Genomic DNA, 21,934 nt, shown 5'->3' on the forward strand with positions numbered 1-21,934 from the left:
AGTGAAGACACAAAGGTAAGAGAAGGAGACTAAGGTAAGTTGTTTAGATATATTTCCTGATATATTACTTCCAAATATTTATCTATTTCTACATAAAGTGAACTCAGATTAAAACTAGTCACATATGAGGTGAATATTAAACAAACTTTTGTTATGCAGTATTCACTGCCTAACAATGACTGCATCCTCTACACAGCTAAGTCTGTCCTGAAAAGTATGTTAATGGAGAATATTAGGCCATCTATGGCTTCTGCATGAAGGAATATCATTACATACAACAATTAAAGGTAAGGCTTTATGAGGCAGGGCTTTATGAATACAGAAATGTTTTTGTTACACTACTGTAGCAATAGAGACACATAAGACTGAATACTGGCAACTTACTAAACTCATTTCTGTAATCAGTACTGTCACTGATGTTACGGTTGTTCTATCCCTAACTAACCTTAGAAAAAGAGTATGCAGACTACCATATATATTCACTGCAAAACTTCTAGAATTACTGAGATCTTGTCCTTAGATGCGAAACACTAGAAAGCACTTAGCTCAGGTAGCTCATTCGTACTGAACCTTGCCATGGACATTCCTTCCATAGACCACTTTGTTAGAGTCAACACTTAAAATGATAAAAGATAATTCATTATTTACCTTTAAGATGATGACAACCACATTTGGTTCCAGGATCATGTAGACATGTATACAACTCAGCATATTTTAAAGTAATGTAGCCTGAATATTGATGATGTTTCATCCCTAAACTCTATATAATTATGATGAGGTCTTACTGATTGATGGCTGATGCCCATCTTTAAATATTTCATCTATTCATAACTCATGAGGACACCATATTAAACAATGGAAAGTACAGGTTGGAATATTAACAATATTTTGAAAAGGACAAATTGCTACTCACCATAAAGATAACATGTTGTGTTACTGACAGGCACAACAAAAAGACTGTTATGTATTTGTTGCCCAGCATGTCTAGACTGTCAAGCTTTGTGTTTGCACACAGTTGACATACCGTCTGTGTACAAGACCTACAATATTTTTTATACAGTTACATGAACAGTATTTTGTATCATTTACGTAAATTATGAAAATAAGAGATCCTAACATTTAACCTTAAGGCACTCCCTGTTTTACATTAGCAATTTTTTATTTGAATGAGACACCATGTGTTTGGAGCAGAATAAATTGTTTCCTGTTGCTCATATATGATTTTATCAATTCATACACAGTTCCTCTAATAAATTGGCTCCACAGCTTGTGAACTAATATAGTGACAGTGTCACAACCGAAAACTTTTTCAAAATCAAGGGACACTCCAGTAACATACCACTTGTTCTCTGTTATTACAATTACTATTTTGTCTATTATTTTATGCATAGCAGTCAGATTGACTACTTAGCTATGACAGTGGCCATACAACATAGGAGGCTCTACATAATCCGTCACTCCATTTCAATAAAACTTCATATTAGAGATCATGCCTCTCAAAGGAGTGTTCTTCCTGACTGTTTACACCCATCTTCAAATATTTCATGTATTCATGAATGACAAAGACAAGCTATTGCACCATATTGCTTCACATTCATATGGCTGAAGTACAAAGGTCATATGCATTTTATATTTATCCATGGTGTGCATGTATTGAGAGAATGGGAATGGTGTGCATTTTTAATTTGTTCAGTGAAACATGATATGATTTGCATTCAGGCAATAGATACATTAAGTATGAAGCAACAAGGTCCCCACTTATAGACCTATAATATACATATCTGAAAATGAAGCAGATGTTTTTTAAACAACCAGGGAAGAAAGTTGACAAGTGCTAGTGTCTGTGAACTTAAAATGAGCGATGACAGTATATCATTCTAAGTATAAAAGTGAGCTTATATAAAATAGTAAGTATTAACTCCTTGTGTTTTTAAGAAATGAAAATGATTAGTGAATGCAATAAAGATTAAGCACTGCATGAGCAAACAATACAAAGAGACCGCTCTTCAGTGAGCATGACACAGGAATTAGTGGGGACCAATGCATGTGGTTCATATACATCTACAGGTATGTCTGATCATAGCATTTGTCCACGGCCACATAGAGGGAACTTGAATCACAATAAAATACAGTCAAAATACATATTAAATACAAGGAGGGGTCAGTGAGTTACTGCAGCACAGCCACTTGTGTCTGGCACCGCATCCACTGATCGCTGTCACACCCTACCCTCTGAGACTAATCCGCCTATAGCTGGCTGTGCGTGCACTTCCCCTGAGTTAAGCATAAATTACATTGCCATTTGACTAACTTAAGCTTACCTTTATTTGCAGTAGGTGCTCAAACTGATGTCCTTCTGTGGTAAGGGCAGCCTGACATTTACCAAAGTCATTAGCAAACACTTGATAAATTCAGGCTGTTAAAATCTGTGAAATGACTAGTCAAATCCTGTCTTCCAATTTTTTGAGCTTGTGGGGACTGCTTGCATACAGCTTGTGTTTTAACATTTCCTAAAAATAAAAATCACTCAGATTTAGATTTGGAGAATGCGGAGGCCAGTCAACTATCCTATTATCAAACACACTTCGTCCTGCTATCTAGATGCATTGCTGATGTGTGGTGTTGCATTGTCCTGTATGAAACAGACGTACACCTTTTTGTTAGGTGTTAATTCTCGAACAAAAGGGTGTAGTATATTGTTCTCATACTTGTCAGAACATATAGTTTACTGGAAAAAGATAGTTCCAATCATTCATCTTGCAGTAATTACACACCACACTCCTGTTTTCGTATCATGCAGAGGTTGTTGACGTAATTAATGAGGAGTTTCAGAGCTCCAATAACAGCTGTTCTGAAAATTTATATAATCTATGCTTCTTCAGAAAAAAAAGGGATTTCAGGATCAACTTCACCACCATGCACATACTGTAACAGCCAGTTGCAATAATCACATCAAGCAACAGTATCTGAGTTCCTCAGCCGATGTCCTACCGTTATCTTGTGTGTGTGTGTGTGTGGGGGGGGGGGGGGGGTCTCTCTTTTTTTTTTTTTTTTTTTTTTTTGTCTGTGCATAGCTCTGTGAGCAAATGCACTTGACACACCAAAGTGCCAAACAGAGATTCTCTAGGACTCCTTTCTAAGGCCTCCTCTATCTAGTCTAATTTATTTTCACTTAAAACACCATGTTCATTTGTTAAACACAGATCCAGTCTGAAATTTCTTTACTAATCTGCATAACACTGAGTCATTGGGAACATGCACACTGCAAAATTTTCATTGGAATTCAATCCAATATTTCACATATGATTCTGTTTTTGCATAGTTCAACACAAGAAACACCTGTTGATCCTTTGCGATACCATACCAAATGGAAACTCAAAAGGGAACTCAAAACAAAATACCCGAACACTCAGTTGCACAATACAGATGACACGTGCACCGAGTTTCTGCCTGAAGAAAGGGTATGGCAACATACAGGCAAGGAAAGCTCTGGACTCAGAGACATTGCTATATGAACATTATTATGTACTGATGTGAAAAATAAGGAAATGGTTTAGAAATAGTCATGTTTTTGCTAGACTAATCTATCAAACATAAGATTTATAATACAATAGTGATGCATAATTAAGTTCTTTCTGAAATTGGTATTGTAGTGCTGTCACTAGGTAGGACCAGTAGAATGACAGCGTACAAAAAGCTGAAATTCTACATAAATAAACCAATAGAATTACTGAGATATTTTTCCTTAGATGTATGACAAAGGAAAGCACTTACATCTATATCTACATGCATACATCTACATACATACTCCGCAATCCACCATACGGTGGTCTCTTAGTGATGTTCAACATAGACTCATATGTTCCCTTCATACACCTGTTTACTACATCAGATCATTTAGAAGACTCCAATGAAATCTGATTTTTCAAGTAACCACTGCTTACCTACCAGCATAGCCATAGTTACTAGAGATGGGATTATGTGCCAATAGGCTAGAGACTATCAGAGCACCTCAGCATATTAATGTACACAGTTAAGAAATGCTGATATGAACCTCAAGTTTCGCAATGTTAGAAAACAAATCTTTCTTATTGTTGATATCTTGACAGCTTTTCAAGCATTTTATTCAGTGGTCTGAAACTATACTAACAACACAAACACATAAAAGTGTAACTTATCTTCAGCACAATTGAAAACATTTGATTAACATATCTCTGCTTATGTATTAGGAAAGCTTCTCATATCTCCCTTTAACAGCTGATATTACATATCTGTCTAAGTGAGTGAAGGACAAGAATCTTGTGTAAACTGAATGGCTGTTAGTTGCGTTGCCAGGTGAGAAACGTGATTGTGAAATAAATATTCACAGTTATTTGTAGGATATAGTTCAAGTGGACTCTTGTAGAATTTTTTTGGGATGTGGAGCTCCATTTTCAGTACTAAGAAGCACCAGTCACTCATGTGGATCACTGACAAAGTTTTTCCAATTTCACTCCACTTAATACATTCAGACTTACACACTAATGTATTAATGTATAACCTGTTACAACACATTCTTTTTATAAACACATTGCAATATGAAACAACACATTTTACAAAATCTTTCTCACAGTATTGATAACACTTCATCTCAGATAGCTAAATAATTAAGAGACACTTGGTTGATATCCATGTTCAAATATTTCATCTATGTACAAATGACAATGACAAGCTACAACACAGCACTGCTTCCCATATTTCAAGATATAGTGTGAAAGTAGTAACCATGATGAATATGCAACAAGAGAATGTTATCAAAGTGTGTTGTTAAATAGTACAATGAGACATTTGGAAATTTGTGGTATGGTCTTATGGGAGCAAACTGCTGAGGTCATCGGTCGCTAAGCTCACGCACAACTTAATCTAACTTAAACTAACTTACGCTAAGGACAACACACACACCCACGCCCGAGGGAGGACTCGAACCTCTGATGGGGGAAGCCATGTGGATCATGATAAGGCACCTTAGACCGCACAGCTACCCCACAAGGCAGTACAGTAAGAAAGTGAGGCTTTTGATATGCTAAGTATCAAGCAACCAACTATTCACTTACAGATACACTGTGTCATCAAAAGTATCCGGACACCTGGCTGAAAATAACTTACAAGTTCATGGTGCCCTCATGGTGCTGGAATTCAATATGGTGTTGGCCCACCAACATCACTCCACACAACGTTTTTCCACTGTTCAGTCATCCAATGTTTAAGCTCCTTATACCAAGCTAGGCGTTGTTTGGCATTTGCTGGTATGATGTGTGGCTTATGAGCAGCCACTCAACTGCGAAATTCAAGTTTCCTCACCTCCCATCTAACTGTCATAGTACTTGCATTGGATCCTGATGCAGTTTGGAATTCACGTGTGATAGTCTGGATAGATGTCTGCCTATTACACATTACAACCCTCATCAACAGATGAGGTCGGCCTGTACACTTTTGTGCTGTATGTGTCCCTTCACCTTTCCATTTCACTATCACATCAGAAACAGTGGACCTAGGGATGTTTGGGAGTGTTGAAATCTTGCATACAGACACATGACACAAGTGACACACAATCACCTGACCATGTTCGAGTCCGTGAGTCCAATGGAGCACCCTATTCTGCTCTCTCATTACGTCTAATGACTATTGAGGTCACTGATATGAAGCACCTGGCAGTAGGTGGTAGCATAATGCACCTAATATAACAAATGTATGTTTTTGTGGTGTCTGGATACTTTTGATCACATATTGTATGGTGTATACATTCAAAAAGTAGTAATTTTTTTTCAAACTCCTAGTGAACGAAGAGGATAATGACAGTGTTTGTGAACTTTAGAATTTTTTTTTTTTTGTGGGCGTTGGAGAAATTACCCACTTATTATATCTCGGAACTAGCATCAAAAATAAGTCTCTCCTATAAAAAAAAGAAATGAAATCACAATATAAAGTAGGAAGCCTTACTGGCCTGTTTCTCTAAGAAAATAAAATTACTTTTGTACAAAAGGAAGATCTGTTACTGACAGAATTGCCTTTTTCAAGAAGAATACCTTCCTGTGAAGACACAAAAGTAAGCAGAAGCAGACTAAGGTTAGTGGTTTACAAATATTTGCAGTAATATTCCTTCCAAGCACAAATTAAAACTAGGCAATACGAGATGAATATTAAACATAATTTTACAATGCAGTATTCACTGTATAATGATGACTGCATCCTTGAATTAGTTTAGTCTAATACAAATTTAATAGTTTTTCTGAAAAATATATTAATGAACAATATTAGACAATCTGTAGCTTCTGCATGAAGGAATATTATTATGTGTTGCTATGAAAGTAAGGACCTCATTATATACAGAAATATTTTTGCTACAGTTATGTAGCAATACAAATGCATAAGATATAATAGTGGTAACTTACTAAGATCATTTCTGCAATCAGTACTGTCATTGATGTTAGTGTTGTTCTATCCCTAACAAATTTTAGCGTAAGTGATGTATATATTAATCGCAAAACTATTAAATTACTTAGATATTGTCCTTAGGTCTGTAATACTAGAAAGCACTTAGATCAGGTCACTCATTAATACTTAACACTGCCATGGGTGTTCTTTCATTGACTAGTTTATTATAGTCAACAATTAAAACTTCGAAAGCTGATTCATTATCGGCCTTTTAGATTACGCCAATCACAAGGGGTTCCACAATCACCAGTTTCATGTGACCAGCATAGTTTTAGTGCCTTCATATGTGATGGTGTGCCCCTAGGCAACAGGACAACTCATTAAGATACACTGTTACAACCTCCTGATCTGCAGCTGCAGAATGACAGTGTTCGACAGGAATTCTAAATGTCTATTCAGTCACTTTATTCAGTGATCTGAAACCTCACTCTGGGTGCAAATATAGCAAAGCTTTATCTTCTTTTGATTCAATGGATGACATTTGATAAACTTATCTACAGGCAAGAGCGATGTATTTAGGGACACTTTTCAGAATTCTGCCTCTTGTCAGCCCTGTAACTGAAATTTAATATATGTTCTCATGGAATTTTGAAATAATTGCACTCACTCTACATGTGGTGCAGTCTTTTTCTGGAATTACAAAAACTACTCATTTTTTCAAATGCGAAAAACTGTTCCAATGTACAACACAGTCATGTACCTACAAACAGAAATTTTATTAAGATTTAAAAGTGTTGAAATTGGAAAAATGTTATTAACACTACATGTAATAATAAGTGTGTTACATAATCACTCTACTCTGTACTAATAGCAAGTACATCAGTTAGTATAAGAGGAAGAATTATCAACATCAGATAAAAGTTAAAAATTTCTGAACAAGTGCTGCTTTGTATCATTTACATAAATTAAAAAAGTAACATGGAATCTTGAGGCACTCTGTGTATTACATCAGTAATTTTTGATTTGAATGACCCACCATTTGTTTCAAGCAACACAAATTGTTTCCTGTTGCTCACATATGATTTTATCACTTCATACACAATTCCTGTAACAACCAGGTTTCACAGCTTGTCAAGTAATGTGCTGATGGTGACACAACCAAAAACGTTCCCAAGATCAAGGAACCCTCCTGTAACATAATGTTTGTTCTCTACTGCAGTTACTATTTTGTCTATTAACTGTGCTACAGCTGCTTAAGTTAAGTAGCTCCCCCACTGTCATGACAAAGCTGACTGCACTCCATTACAGTATGCCACAAAGCTAAGGTCCTTGGAAGAACAGGAATCGAACTCAAATCACCCTCCGCCACACACCGTTGGGTGGCTTGCGGAGTATAAATGTAGATGTAGATGTAGATATAGCAGTCAGTTACACTGACCACTAAGTTACGGGAATTTGCATACAACATAGCGGACTTTACACAATTTGTCTCTACATTTTCATAATATTTCATCTTAGAAATCCTGCCTCTCAAGATAAGGTTTGTCATTACTGTTTGTTAATACCCTTCTTCAAATGTTTCATCTATTCAAAAATGGCAACACCAAGGTATACTGCTTCACATACATTCAGGTAAAGTATAAAATGGGAATGCATTTTATATTTATCCGTGGTCCACCTGCAATGATAGAATGGAAATGGTGTGCATTTTTTATGTATACAAGGGAATAGGTTGTGGTTTGAATTCAGAACCCAGATACACTAGGTATGAAGCAACAAGGACCCCAGTACTGAACTGGCATATATACCAGAAAATGCAGCAGATTTTTTCAGACAACCAGAGAAGGAAGTTGACAGGGCTGATGTCTGTCGATCTAGAATTACAAATGACAGACTCATGCAAAAATAACCTAAAAGGAAATAGAAAGTATTAACACCTTCCATTTCTAAGAAATGGAAATATTTAGTGAACATAATCAAGGTTTAGTATTGCAAGAACAGACAAAATGACAAGAACGTTGTGAGCACACAGAGCAATTAGAGGAGACTAATGATTCAGTTTCACACATATTGACATTTATATGTGATCCTAATGTTTGTTCATGGCCACATAGAGTGAACTTGAGTCACCATAAAAGACATATAAAATGCATATTAACTGTTTCATAACACAGTAATTACTGTCTTACACAGTCTGTAAGCATGAGATAGTTGAGATAGATACAAATGGAATAATGTAACTGACATGTAGGTTAGATGAAACTATTACAAAATCTGTAATTTCTTCATGTCAGAATATTACTACATACTGATGTGAAAATTAATGGAAAGGTTTTGATACAGCAACATTTTTTCTATACTCATCTACCAGTAATAATACATATAACTGAATAATGGTACCAGATTAAGCTCTTTTTGAAAGTGGAGTTGTATTGCTGTTACTATTATGCAGTCCCTGATTAAGACAATGACAGTGTGGAGAATACTAAATCTCTTCATAAATAAACCAATAGAATTACTGAGAAATTTTTCCTTCAGTGTACAACAACATTAAGCACTTAGCTCAGGTCTCTCAGTGACATTAAATGCAGCCAAACATGTTCACTTCTTACACCTGTTTACTATATCACATATTCAAAATATCAAAAGCTGAATCATCATAGACCATTTACAAGACCCCAATCAAAGATGATTTTACAAGTAACAACAGCTTATCTACTGGCCCAATTGTAGTCACTAGAGATGGGATGATGTGACACTAGGCAAGAGATGATCAGAGGCTTTCAACACATAAATGTACACAGTTAAGGACTTGTAATTGCATCCTGAGCTCTGACAATGTTAGACAGCAAATCTTTCTCACTACTGCTACTCGAGACAACTTTTGAAGCATTTAATGCTGTGATCTGAAGCATCACTAACTATGCAAACACTTAAAAGCATTACTTATCTTTGACGCAGTTGACACCTTTACATATCCCTACTCATATACCACAAAATCTTGTTATATCTCCCTTTGCCAGTGGCCTTGCCCACAGTGGTAACACCGGTTCCCATCGGGTCATCAATATTAAGCACTGTCGGGCTTGGTTAATACTTGGATGGGTCTCCGTCTGGGTGTGACAAGTGCTGTTGGGAAACGGGGTGCTCTCAGCCTTTGTGAGGCCAACTACTTGATTTAGCAGTAGCAGCTCTAGTCATGGAAACAGTCAACAGCCAGGAGAGCTGTGTCGTGACCACATGCCCCTCCATATGCACATCCAGTGACACCTATCAGCTGAGGATCACACAGCAGCTGGTCATACCACTGGGCCTTGCAAGGCCTGTTCGGATGGAGTTTAGTATATCTCCCATTAACAGGTGATATTGCTTATCTATCTGGGTAAATGAAGAGAGAAAATTTTGTCTCAGCTGACCAAAGGGAACAAATATTACACATGATTATTAGTTCTGTTGCCAGGTTATATGTGCAATTTCTAAATTAACGCCCAAGTTATTTGTAGGCTATTGTTCATGTGGACTCATGTAGGTTCAAGTGGACTCATGTAGAACTTTTTCAGGGTGTGGTGCTTCATTTTAAGTACTAAGAAGCACAAGTCACTGATACGAAACACTAACCAAGTCTTTCCATTTATACTCTGCTTAACACATTCAGACTTACACACTAACATATCAATTTCTCATCTACTACACTGTCTTTTATATAAACAGATTACAATTGACACAGTAGACCTTACAAAATCTTTCTCTCAGTACTGGATAACATTTCATCTCAGAAAGCTACCAAGCGAGGTAGCACAGTGGTTAGCACACTGGACTCGCATTCGGGAAGACGACGGTTCAATCCCGTGTCTGGTCATCCTAATTTAGGTTTTCCATGATTTCCCTAAATCGCTCCAGGCAAATGCTGGGATGGTTCCTTTGAAAGGGCATGGCTGACGTCCTTCCCCATCCTTACCTAACCCGATGATATCGATGACCTCGCTGTTTGGTCTCTTCCCCCAAACAACCCCCATCAGAAAGCTAAATAATGATGATCAAGTTTTTTCTGACAGATCATTGATATTCGTGTCTAAATATTTCATCTATGCATGAATGACATAGATAAACTATCATATCTCATTGCTTTGCATATTTCAAGGTAAATCATAAAAGTAGAAAGCACTTGTATTCAACCGCAATGAATGTGCAACAAGAGAATGATAAACATGTATATTGTTACACAGTACAGTGAGAGAGGGGCTGGTTTAGGCACATACTTTTGATATTCTGAGTATGGAGTAACATACTCTCCACTTACAGATATGGAGTATACATACAAAAGAGTAGGAAAGTTTTTTAAACATCAAGGGAAGGAAGACGATAATATTAGTGTTTGTGAAGTAAGAACTAGCATGAAAAATAAATCTGTGATATGATAAACAAAATCACAATATAAAGTAGGAAACACTACTTGTCTGTTTCTCCAAGAAATGAAAGTTACTGTTGTACAAAATAAAGATCTGTTACTGTAGGAATTGTCTTTCAAGAAGAGTCTCTCCCAGTGAAGACACAAAGGTAAGCACAACCATGGATAAAATCTAGACTGGATTTACATTTGTCGAAACAAAATTAACATAAAACATGTAGATTTGTTTTCGTCAAGGAAGAAAATTGTACAGTGAATACCCCAGTGTCATTAATACAATTACTAGGTGAAATTTATTTTAAAAGGCAGTTAAAATATTCCTGATGAACAATACATTCTTGACAGTTAAGGCCTTTGTAGATATACCAGAGTAGGAGTTTCTTCAAAAATCCAAGTCTAGGTAATAATAATAGTAGTAGTAATAGTAGTAGTAGTAGTAGTAGTAGTAACATTAATAGTAGAACTTACTTATCCTTTTACTTGTTTCTCTATCATGGGAAATCATCGCCATAATATATTTAATGGATAATATTAACATCTTATCTCTTTCTGAGTTCAAAACTACTTCGAGTAAGAATTCATGCTGATTCAGAATTTGTAAGCAAGCTAATTGGTAGAATTAGAAGCCCACAAAATAAAAACCAAATATCATCAATATGATGATGATGATGATGACGATGTCAACTTACAGTTATCTAGGGTTACATTTTGATGTAATGTGTCTGTTGTGTGTGCCCTGTTTGTAGTAATCAGTATTTAGAAATGAATGAATTGCGAAATGCCCAATTTTTACACTATTCATAGCTTGTTTCTGAAACAGTATTGTTCATGATTTAGGGTTTTGGACATTTCTGTAAATAATTTGTGGGTGGTTTCTAATATTACGTGGTAGCACAATACCTGTCTCTCCCTTGTCAAACTAGATCTATAAGTATATAAATGCCCATATAACTGAATTTTTTGTTGTTACACTGTATTTCCATGACATGTCCAATATCTTGATGAAAGTGATCCATAGATGAAAATAACCACTTCTATTACTCATACTGCTACTACCAATTCTACTACTATAAAATTGCCGATATTTAGGAAAGTTCATACAGCTTACAATACCTTCTTTAAAGCACTTATAAGTTATAATGGGTTCTATACCTGTCAAAGAGTCAAAACCCGTAGTACTACAATACTCACTTGTCACAAGGAGAAAGCACATGTCAAGGCTGTTCCAGTCAATATTTCTATACATGCTGCTAACTCGTCTGATAAACTGGAGTAAAGGCTTATAATATACACACACTATACATGAAAGATACTACTCCTGCAGATGATTAACTTTTGAAAAACGTCCAGTCTCTTTTACAAAAAATGAAACATGCATGTAACAGTAAGATATTTATGAAAAAGACATTACAACATACAGGTAACATGTTCACATTCCAGAAACATTGAGCAGTTCCACCAACAACACACAAGAAGGTACATGTGCTAAAACAATACTGGTATGTGGTTTCTGCTCTAACAGAACATAATTATTCAGTTAATTAAAATTATTTCCACCAATGGATGGCTGTTGAACAATCAGGGAAGGATTAATTGTTACACAACAATGCACAATTCTCACTGGACTGTGGTTGTTGTGGAACACATTCCTTTCAGCAAATGCTAACATACCTTTCTAGGAAATTCATGCAGACAAAAATTCCTCTTCCATTTTTTTGGTTTGATAAAACAACTAACATTACAGTTTTTGTATTATTTTTTCTTGGTTTATGTGACAAACTCACTATGAAACTATTTGATTTCATACATCAGAGTTTATTTTTTATGGGAACATCCTTTTCTGTTTCATTGTGGGAGTCACACAGGAAACTTTCTGATTTATGTTGATGCATTCAGTGGATATATAAAAGGAAACGTATACTGCATGTCCCGGACCATACTCACCAGTATCACTGCCAGTCAAGTTTGGATTGCGTATGCTGTTTAAAAAGTTAGATCAGTTTCCTATTGTAACTTTTTGTTTGTTTGTGATCAATGTGTTTCATTTAGATGAAGCAACTCCACAAAATATTTCTAATGTGATAATATTAAATATGAATTAAGCAATATCACCCTAGTTTTTTTCTTTCCATTTGTTAGCCATCAATAATTTGCAAAAGTTCTGTAAATATTGCTACACAATGATTCAGCTCATTTCAGCACCGTCTGTGCATTTTCTGATCATCCATGCACATGATATCTCAATCAGTAAATATGAAGTAAGAATGCAAAATACTACATAGGAGAGCTTCTGAGAACTTGCTGAACCTTTCCAAAATATCCTCTGCTTACTTTTCCACTGTTTCCAAAGAAAAACAAATTGAGGCTTCTCTGCACTAATAGCCAGTGAACATCACAGGAAATTTACACATGAAGCAGTGACAATGACAATTATAGTAATAATCCAGTGAATTCCACTTATGGGGTGGTTCTAATGAATGTCATAGAGTGATGCAAAATCACAGTATTGTAAGAGAGTACTGAAAGTTTAGGGACACTGTACCTGGGTATCAATGCAACCAAATAAAGTGAGAGTGTAGTTAAGTGATTTTGAGAAAGATTTCACAGAAGATGACTGTGTAATCATAATAGGTGGGGTAGGAGGCAGATGACACAGGGACACAGCATATCACATAGATGGTGGCCTGGTCAGATACATGAATAGAGATGTGAGTTAGCTGATTTGAAAGATATTGCACTGGTATTTGTTGGGACTATCATTCCATAGTGTTTCACTAGGAGTTAGACACCTAAACAGGACTTGGAAGGGAACAGTGTTATAACTAATTGATGAAAGTATGTGGGGGGGTATGCATGTTTCAAATACCTGTTTTCATATGTAGGAGAAATAGGTCTTTTTTGGGACAAAAGTAGACAACACATTCCCTGCTTAACAACTGTATCCATCAGGTACAAAACTACTGCTGCAAATACTCACAAGTTGCAACACACCAAAAGGCATACTTACTAGATGTCATAAATAAAATCAATGTGACAAGCAATAATGGATATTTCACAGACTTAAGACTCGCTCTTAAAACTGTGCAGTCAATAAAAAATGAAATACAGCAATCTGAAGTTGGCCTCTATTCTATGGACGACTGTTGAAGAGACAGAAATTTGACATATAATATTCTCTTTGAATGAAAGGACATATTTTTACATTAGGAATAATAGTAATGTCTCACTTTCTTTTTTATCTCAAAATCCCATTCATTAAGAGGCATCCTAACCCATTCTTTCAGGAGGCAAATGAGAAGCTCCATTACAATAAAATAAATCAAACATCATGTCAAGGTCCTGATGTCAGCTGATAGTGTGACTGGTGTTGACAAATAAAGGACAGCATTATGCTAGATTCTTACATTATGAAACAGGATAAACCACATGACATTGTAATTTTTATAATGGACTGGCCTTGGATTCAGGAGAACAAAGGCTCGAATCCTCACTCAACTTTCCTGATTCAGATTTTTCATGGATTTTCCATATTATTTCAAACAGATTCATACATCTTTCCTACTATATCATTACCGACCACCCTATGAAACTATACCTATATGTATGTAAGTGTCTGTCTATAGGCCTATGAATTACATGTATAGTTCTTATTCTCAAATTGTAACATCACAACGTTACCAACACCTCTGTACCACCCTTCCATAGGTCATTAAATCTACTATCAGTTCCAATAGCTTTATTCATATTCTGGGGAATGGCCAATAAGTTGTTGTTTGCATGAAGAGAGATAAAAAAAAATTACAGAGGCACTGAAATGATAGCTACTGCATTATCAATATGCACTGTGATGTAGAAAACGCCAAATAATGTTTGCATAATGAAGAAGTAAGACCCACTGAATTCCAAATCACAGATTGAATGTAGCTTTTGTATAGTAATGTCATGTTCATAAAGGTACCAGATTAATGTAGAATATGGTTGGAGTGTGATAGTGCCACCTCCACAGATATTTTGGTTGTGGTGACTAAATGTAAATGTCGTGTGACTGGGGCCCCCCATGGGGTAGACCGTTTGCCAGCTGCAAGTCTTTCGATTTGATGCCACTTCGGCGACTTGCGCACCAATAGGGATGAAATGATGATTATTAGGACAACACAACACCCAGTCCCTGAGTGGAGAAAAACTCCGACCCAGCCAGGAATCGAACCCGGGCCCTTAGGATTGACAGTTTGTCGTGCTGACCACTCAGCTACCACGGACGGAAGATGTGGTGACTGAGTTGTAGCTTAGCCCAACGCCCAAGGTCTAGGTTGGGCTGGAGGATGAGAATTTGGTTGTGAGATGGCGAAACCGACGAATGTGGATGTCAAACAAAGGTTGTGCTAAGGGAATGAATCGTAATGCATCAGGATGCCTACGTATGTGCCATATTTAATCCACTGTTCTGTATAACAACAAAAACCACAACGTAATCATAAAACCTGTATTACTTTCTAGACAACGATCCAACGAGTATTTTGGAGCACATTATGTACATACATCGGACATACAGCACGAAAAATAATGTAGGGAGGCACTGCATAGCATTTACCCAAGATAGAATCAAAGTTAACTATGATGAGGCTATACACACAGTTCCAACGTAACACTGTAAGTTTTAATGTTTCTGAATCTCATCTCAAACACTGCCACCATTCACAAGCTCCACAAGTTTACAGAAGAATGAATAAGTCAAATGGGCCTATGGTGTCTTTAAGAACTTTCAGCATTGCAGCGCGTCAGCAATCGTCTAAGTATCGAAATGATTATGAAAAATCCGCCTCGATTGCACAAACTACCTATGGTGTCTTTCTTCTGACTCGAATTTGTCGTCTTACACTGCTTGTTCACAAATCACCTATGTCACTGGCTTTCTTACTAGGCTCCCAAATCACTGCACCAAACTTTGAGGACACAAATTTCAACCTGACAGTGTACCACAGCAAACTGAAACTGTCAAGTCACATCCGTCACGTATATTGCTCTACAGACTGACGACAGGATGTCATATAAAACAGAAACTACTGCTTCCTTCATGTTGTTTAACTATAACTTAAAGACTTTCCTCTAAGATCACTTTAGACCTGAAGCAGAAATTTAGATCACCTAAAATTAAAATTTCTTAAAACTTTCAGGACACAAATTTCAACCTGATAGTGTACCACAGAAAACTGAAACCGTCAAGTTACATCCGTCACATATATGGCTCTACAGATTGACGACAGGATATCATATAAAACAGAAACTACTGCTTCCTTCATGTTGTTTAACTGCAACCTAAAGCCTTTCCTCTTAGATCACTTTGGCCTGAAGTAGAAATTTAGATCACCTAAAATTAAAATTTCTTAAATGTTATAAAGGAAAAAACAGCTCGTTTAACCAGAACAGATTCTCTTGTGTGGGAATCAAAAACCATTTCTTTTAGGCTATTATCGCAAATCATGTGCTGCCTTGTAAACCGGAAAGAGAGTGGGGCTAAAATTTAGTTGTGGTCTAGCACAGCATGAACACAACTGACCACTAATTGAGCTCCTGAAACTCATTTCACGAAGATACAAACTAACGTGGAAACAAATGAATATTTTACGTCCCAGTAAAAAGTAATTCAATATGTATGCATCCGAAAATCGCTAACAATCGTGGAACCATACATGGTCTCTGCTTAACATTATGTTAGCTCGTATCACCTTCGAGTATTCCCTCCATTAGAAAGACACTATTTTTCCCTGAGATCACAATATCAATAAAAAATATACTCACATATTAGTACCGTAATCTCTAAATGATATCTGAGTCATTGTGACATAAACTCACCTTCGAATATAGACATTTCAATGGCCAAAGCACAATGTGGGCGAGAGCAAAATGTGTCTGTCAAGGATCATAATTTTTCACTTTTAAATAGAAGAAGAAATTATTCATACCCTGAGTTATCTTGCCCTCACAGGGAGGATCCTATTTGCTAAACATGTGGATGTCCGTAGTGAGCTCACACATTTAAGGACCGTTTAAGATTATCTTTCAATTTTGGCGCCAAATCAGCATCCTCTTCCGGTGACGTTCAACGAACATGAGGTCGCCACCATTGTACTCTGTGGTTCGTCATGTGACGTCCCTCGGTCCCTGTGTGATGCGATCTTTACCTAGACCGCCAGACTGACGAAAGTATTGTTCGGAATTTGATCGCATCTAAATATTTGCGACGAGCATGACTACAAATAAGAAAGCAGTTTTTTCGTTCGCAGCAATTTAGGCTGTGTTCTTAGGTTTCTGTCTAAGGGCACTCTAGAAAATCGCGACATTTCTTCGAATAAACAGCGAAGTATTGGTGATAAGCTAACAAAATACTAAATTTACTGGAAAAGAAAACAATGATAGTGGTAGGAATTCCGAACAGATATGACCTTCCAAATTTCTCTTCTGTAAGCAAAAAGATAGAGAAAGCCAATAGACTGTACAATAAAATGTGCAAAGCCTTTCACAACACATTCTTTATCTACACAGAAGATACGCACCGTCATGTCTTCACCAGACATCGAGTGTGTGGCGTGACACGCGCGAGTGTTTGAAAATGCAGTGCCGTGAAACTTCCCCGCTTAACGCCAGAGACGCTATACACAAGCGACATTTGTTCAGAGATTTACTCTTTGATTGTGGTTTTCTGTTCCACGTTCTACTCCTTGGCGAAAGCGTAAATCCAAGTGTGTTAGATACGGAATAAATTACCGTACTGAACTTTTCTCACGCCTTCGCACGAGTTATCGATTGCAGTGTATTATTGTCTGTTCCGCCAGCAGGGTTTCGTTAATAAATTGTTACATCAAGCTGAGACAAGCCTACTTCCCTTATTCAGCCTGCAAGCACACGCAGATGTTAAACCGCCGATCGCGGTAATTCAGACCGGTACCGAGAGTCTGCATCTTAATGGTAAAGGAAAAACTGTCATCTATAATAAAATCGTGGCAAATTCACCACATATATAGTTCAACTGCCATTCCTCTATCTCAGAAAATCACAACAGTTCCACAAAATGCTAACCAGTTTCATACAAAGTGTAGTGAAGTATCCCAAACCTCAGAAACAGAACTAAAAGATCACTCAGAGATTGACAGTACATATACAGTGTCAACAGCAGATACCACACAAGGAATATGTCGCAAAAAGTTATGCTAGCACCCTGAAAACAGCAGCAGCAATTTCAGTCTCTCCTGTGGAAATAAGTGAGGAAGAAACAGCATCAGCTGCAGTGTCTAATGAAGTGAATCGAAGGAAAAAAGGAACACCAATAACGGAAACTACATCAACAACAGCAGAATCAACAGGAGTCACCTGTTGCTTTAACAAGAGGAGAGTCTCACCACCAGCCCATCTGAAGGATTTTTTATTAGTAACTGGTGTGAAGAAAACACTGAGGTAAGAAATGTACGAAAATATATACTTAGACAGATAAAGAAAAGTGAAAAAATTTATTTAATGCATTGGAATATAAATGGTCTGAAGGCAGGTAATATCAAAATTGAAGAACAGCAAATGATCCTCGATCAAAGCAAAAATATCAAAGTTGTCTGTTTAAATGAACATTGGTTAACTAGTGACTCCATAAAATTTTTAAATAAACTGGAACATTTCAGAAAACAAATATACCATGGGGGCTCATGCATACTTCTAAATACCTGCGTAACATGTGAAATAAAGACGGATTTTTATTATTTAAATGAAGAGTGCTCCTTTGAAAGTTGTTGTGTTGAACTGTAAGTCATGAACACAATAGTCATATCAATTTACAGAATTCCGGGAAGTGCAGTAACTAAAACTTTCTTGCCCAAAGTCTAGCGTCTCCTTGATAAACTCAAGAAAGAAAGGAGAGAAAATGCAAGGTGTACAGCTTTGCTTCCACCGTTTTTCTCCAACATTTAAGGCTTTAAAGGAACAAATTGGTTACACATGTATCATTCAACGTATTTTTCATCGCTGGCCACTACCTTCTCCCGTCTTTCGGGCAGTGTATGAATCCCGCATCGAAAAAATTGTTCATCTTTTGAAGCGATCCACGAATCGATCCAATTTGTGACTTCTTTGTGAGATTGGAAGTGTTGGTCAGCCAGGCCATGCGCCATTGATCTAAACAGGTGATAGTTAGAGGGAGCAATGTCTGGAGAATACGGCGGGTAGGGTAGGACTTCCCATTTCAACGTTTCCAAGTATGTTTTGACCTCTTTTGTATCATGGGGTCAAGCGATGCAAAATCATTTTATCGTGCCTCTCGCTGTACTGCGGCCGTTTGTCTTTTAATGCTCTGCTCAAACGCATGCGTTCGATAACGAGCACCTGTGATTGTTTCACTTGGTTTTAACACCTCATAGTACACGACGCCGAACTGGTCCCACCAAATGCAGGGCATGATCTTGGAGCCATGAATATTCAGTTTGGCTGTCGACGTGGAAGCATGGCCAGGATATCCTTATGGTTTTTGCGTTTATGGTTGTCGTATGTACCCATTTTTCGTCCCTGGTCGCAATTCGACGCATAAATTCCTTCCGTTTTTGCCTCCGAAGCAACCGTTCACGAACACACAAACGCCGTTCACATCTATTGGTTTCAGCTCACACAAGACCCAAGTTCTTTCTTTCAGAATCATGTCTACAGCCTTGAGACGTTTTGAAATGACTTACTGTGTCACTCCCATTAATCGGGCCAATTCTTCTTGAGTTTGACGCGAGTCTCCACTCAGCAATGTCTCCAATTCTGCATCATCGAAAATATTCTCTCTTCCACCACTATGCCTGTCTACGACGTTAAAATCACCGTTCCTTAAGCGTTGAAACCACTCACGACACATTATTTCACTAACAACGTCCTTACCATACGTACTTGAGAGCATTCGATGAGACTCAGCCGCTGTTTTTTATACTGAAACAAATCACTAACACCTCCCGGAAATGACAAGAATTAGGCTCGTAAACCAAGCTAACTGCCTGACGTCTGCGATCTGTTTCTTTCGACCGCTACTTACCGTTGTCGCCACCTATCGGCAGACAGAAGGATCAAAGTTGTACACCTTGTATCATCATAGCAACTGATGTTGATGTAAATGTGATAAGTCAAGACAGTGGCTGAAAACAGTTTGTTGACATAAGTCAGAACTCTGGTTTTAAACTAAATTTTTGTGAATTCACTAGAGAAAATATCAATTCAGCTACTTCTTGTATACAACATCTCAACAAATTACGTATTTGACAGTGAAAACAAGTCTTGTTTAGACTTAGGAATTTCTGACCATTCAGCATTGTTTATTCAGCTCCCAGAAAAAAATAAACCAAATGTTTATGAAAAGAGACTTTAGTAAAAATAACTTGAACTTATTCCATGACAAGACAGATGCAATGAAATGAACCATAAATATTACTGTGTCAAGTACTGAGAATTTTGATAATTTTCTAAAAAGTTTTCCAGAGGTATTCAATGAATCATTCCCACCTAGGCTCCAGGACCAAAAACTTAAAAGTAAATTAAACTGGATTACTTCAGGCTTAAAAATATCTAGTGCTCGAAAACGAGAGCTACATGAAGAAATAAACCACAATAAAAACCTTGAACTCGTTAGCTATGTGAGACATTATAAAGCTGTATTTAAAGTGCTGTTAAAGGTGCCACAATAAGTTCATTTTAGGACATAAGAGTAAGTCTAAAGCAGTGTGGTCTGTTATTAAATCAGAATTAGGTACAACAGTTAAACACAAGGAAATTTAAAAAATCAAACAAAACAACAATACTATTTCAAACCCCATTCAAATAGCTCAATGTTTTAATAAGTTCCTCATAAATGTAACAAAATCTGAACTCAATGTGACTACTTATCAAAAGAGCATGAATTTCTTTGGCCTGGATCAGAATAGTGACCCAGATGAAAAAATGTTATTTTATCCTTAAAAAGCAAAAACTCTTCAGGGTGGGATCAAATACCCACCAATGCAATTAAATTTGTGTATGATAAAATAGCACACATTATGTCCTTAATAATCAGTCAGTCATTTGAGCAAGCCAACTTCCCTGATGTACTTAAGTACGCAGAAGTAAAACCACAACACTAAAATTGATCAAGAGAGGATATGGGAAATTATCACCCCATCTCTATCCTCCCAGTGCTATCCAAACTATTTAAAAAATATAGCTGCAGTCCAGATAACAAATTTTATTGTGAAACATCATGTTATTCTTAAAAACCAATATGGGTTCCAAAAAGGGAAAAGCACCATGAGTGATATTAATGAATTCATTGAAAAACTCTGCTCATCACAAGACAAAGCAACAAAGCAGCAGGTTACTTCTGCAACCTTACAAAGTCATTCGATTCTGTTGATCTCTGCCCAAACTCTACCTTTACAAATGTCTACTTGTGTTTGTGTATGTGTATGTGCGGATGGATATGTGTGTGTGTGCGAGTGTATACCTGTCCTTTACCCCCTAAGGTAAGTCTTTCCGCTCCCCGGATTGGAATGACTCCTTACCCTTTCCCTTAAAACCCACATCCTTTTGTCTTTCCCTCTCCTTCCCTCTTTCCTGATGAAGCAACCGTTGGTTGCGAAAGTTTGAATTTTGTGTGTATGTTTGTGTTTGTTTGTGTGTCTATCAACCTGCCAGCGCTTTCGTTTGGTAAGTCACATCATCTTTGTGTCTTTTAGTTAGAATTTATTTTCCTTCACCTCGCCAGCAGTGGTAGACAATGTACTTATTTAGTTTATCTCCACTTGTTCTTCTTCTACAATGGTCACACCTCAACATGGTGGCATCGCAAGTGTACTGGCAGCAACAGCTAAGCCCTCATCGAAGCAGGGTCTGCAAAGCACGTGTCGCCTGTCAGGACACTGTTAGTTGCCTCACGGGAAGCACACACCGCAGCGGCCACGGATCCTGCACCGGGACCTGACCCCACCCCAGGGTGCTCTCACTGGGGACTGGCCGGTAGCTGGAGCATCACACCCCGGGGGCCATCACCACAGCCCGTTTGCTCCAGCTGGCAGTCACCACCTCCTCCTCAACCAGCTCACCCCTGCTGCCAGCACAAGGTTTGTG

The sequence above is a fragment of the Schistocerca serialis genome, chromosome 3 (assembly GCF_023864345.2).
Source record: "Schistocerca serialis cubense isolate TAMUIC-IGC-003099 chromosome 3, iqSchSeri2.2, whole genome shotgun sequence".
In the NCBI taxonomy this organism is placed as follows: domain Eukaryota; kingdom Metazoa; phylum Arthropoda; class Insecta; order Orthoptera; family Acrididae; genus Schistocerca; species Schistocerca serialis.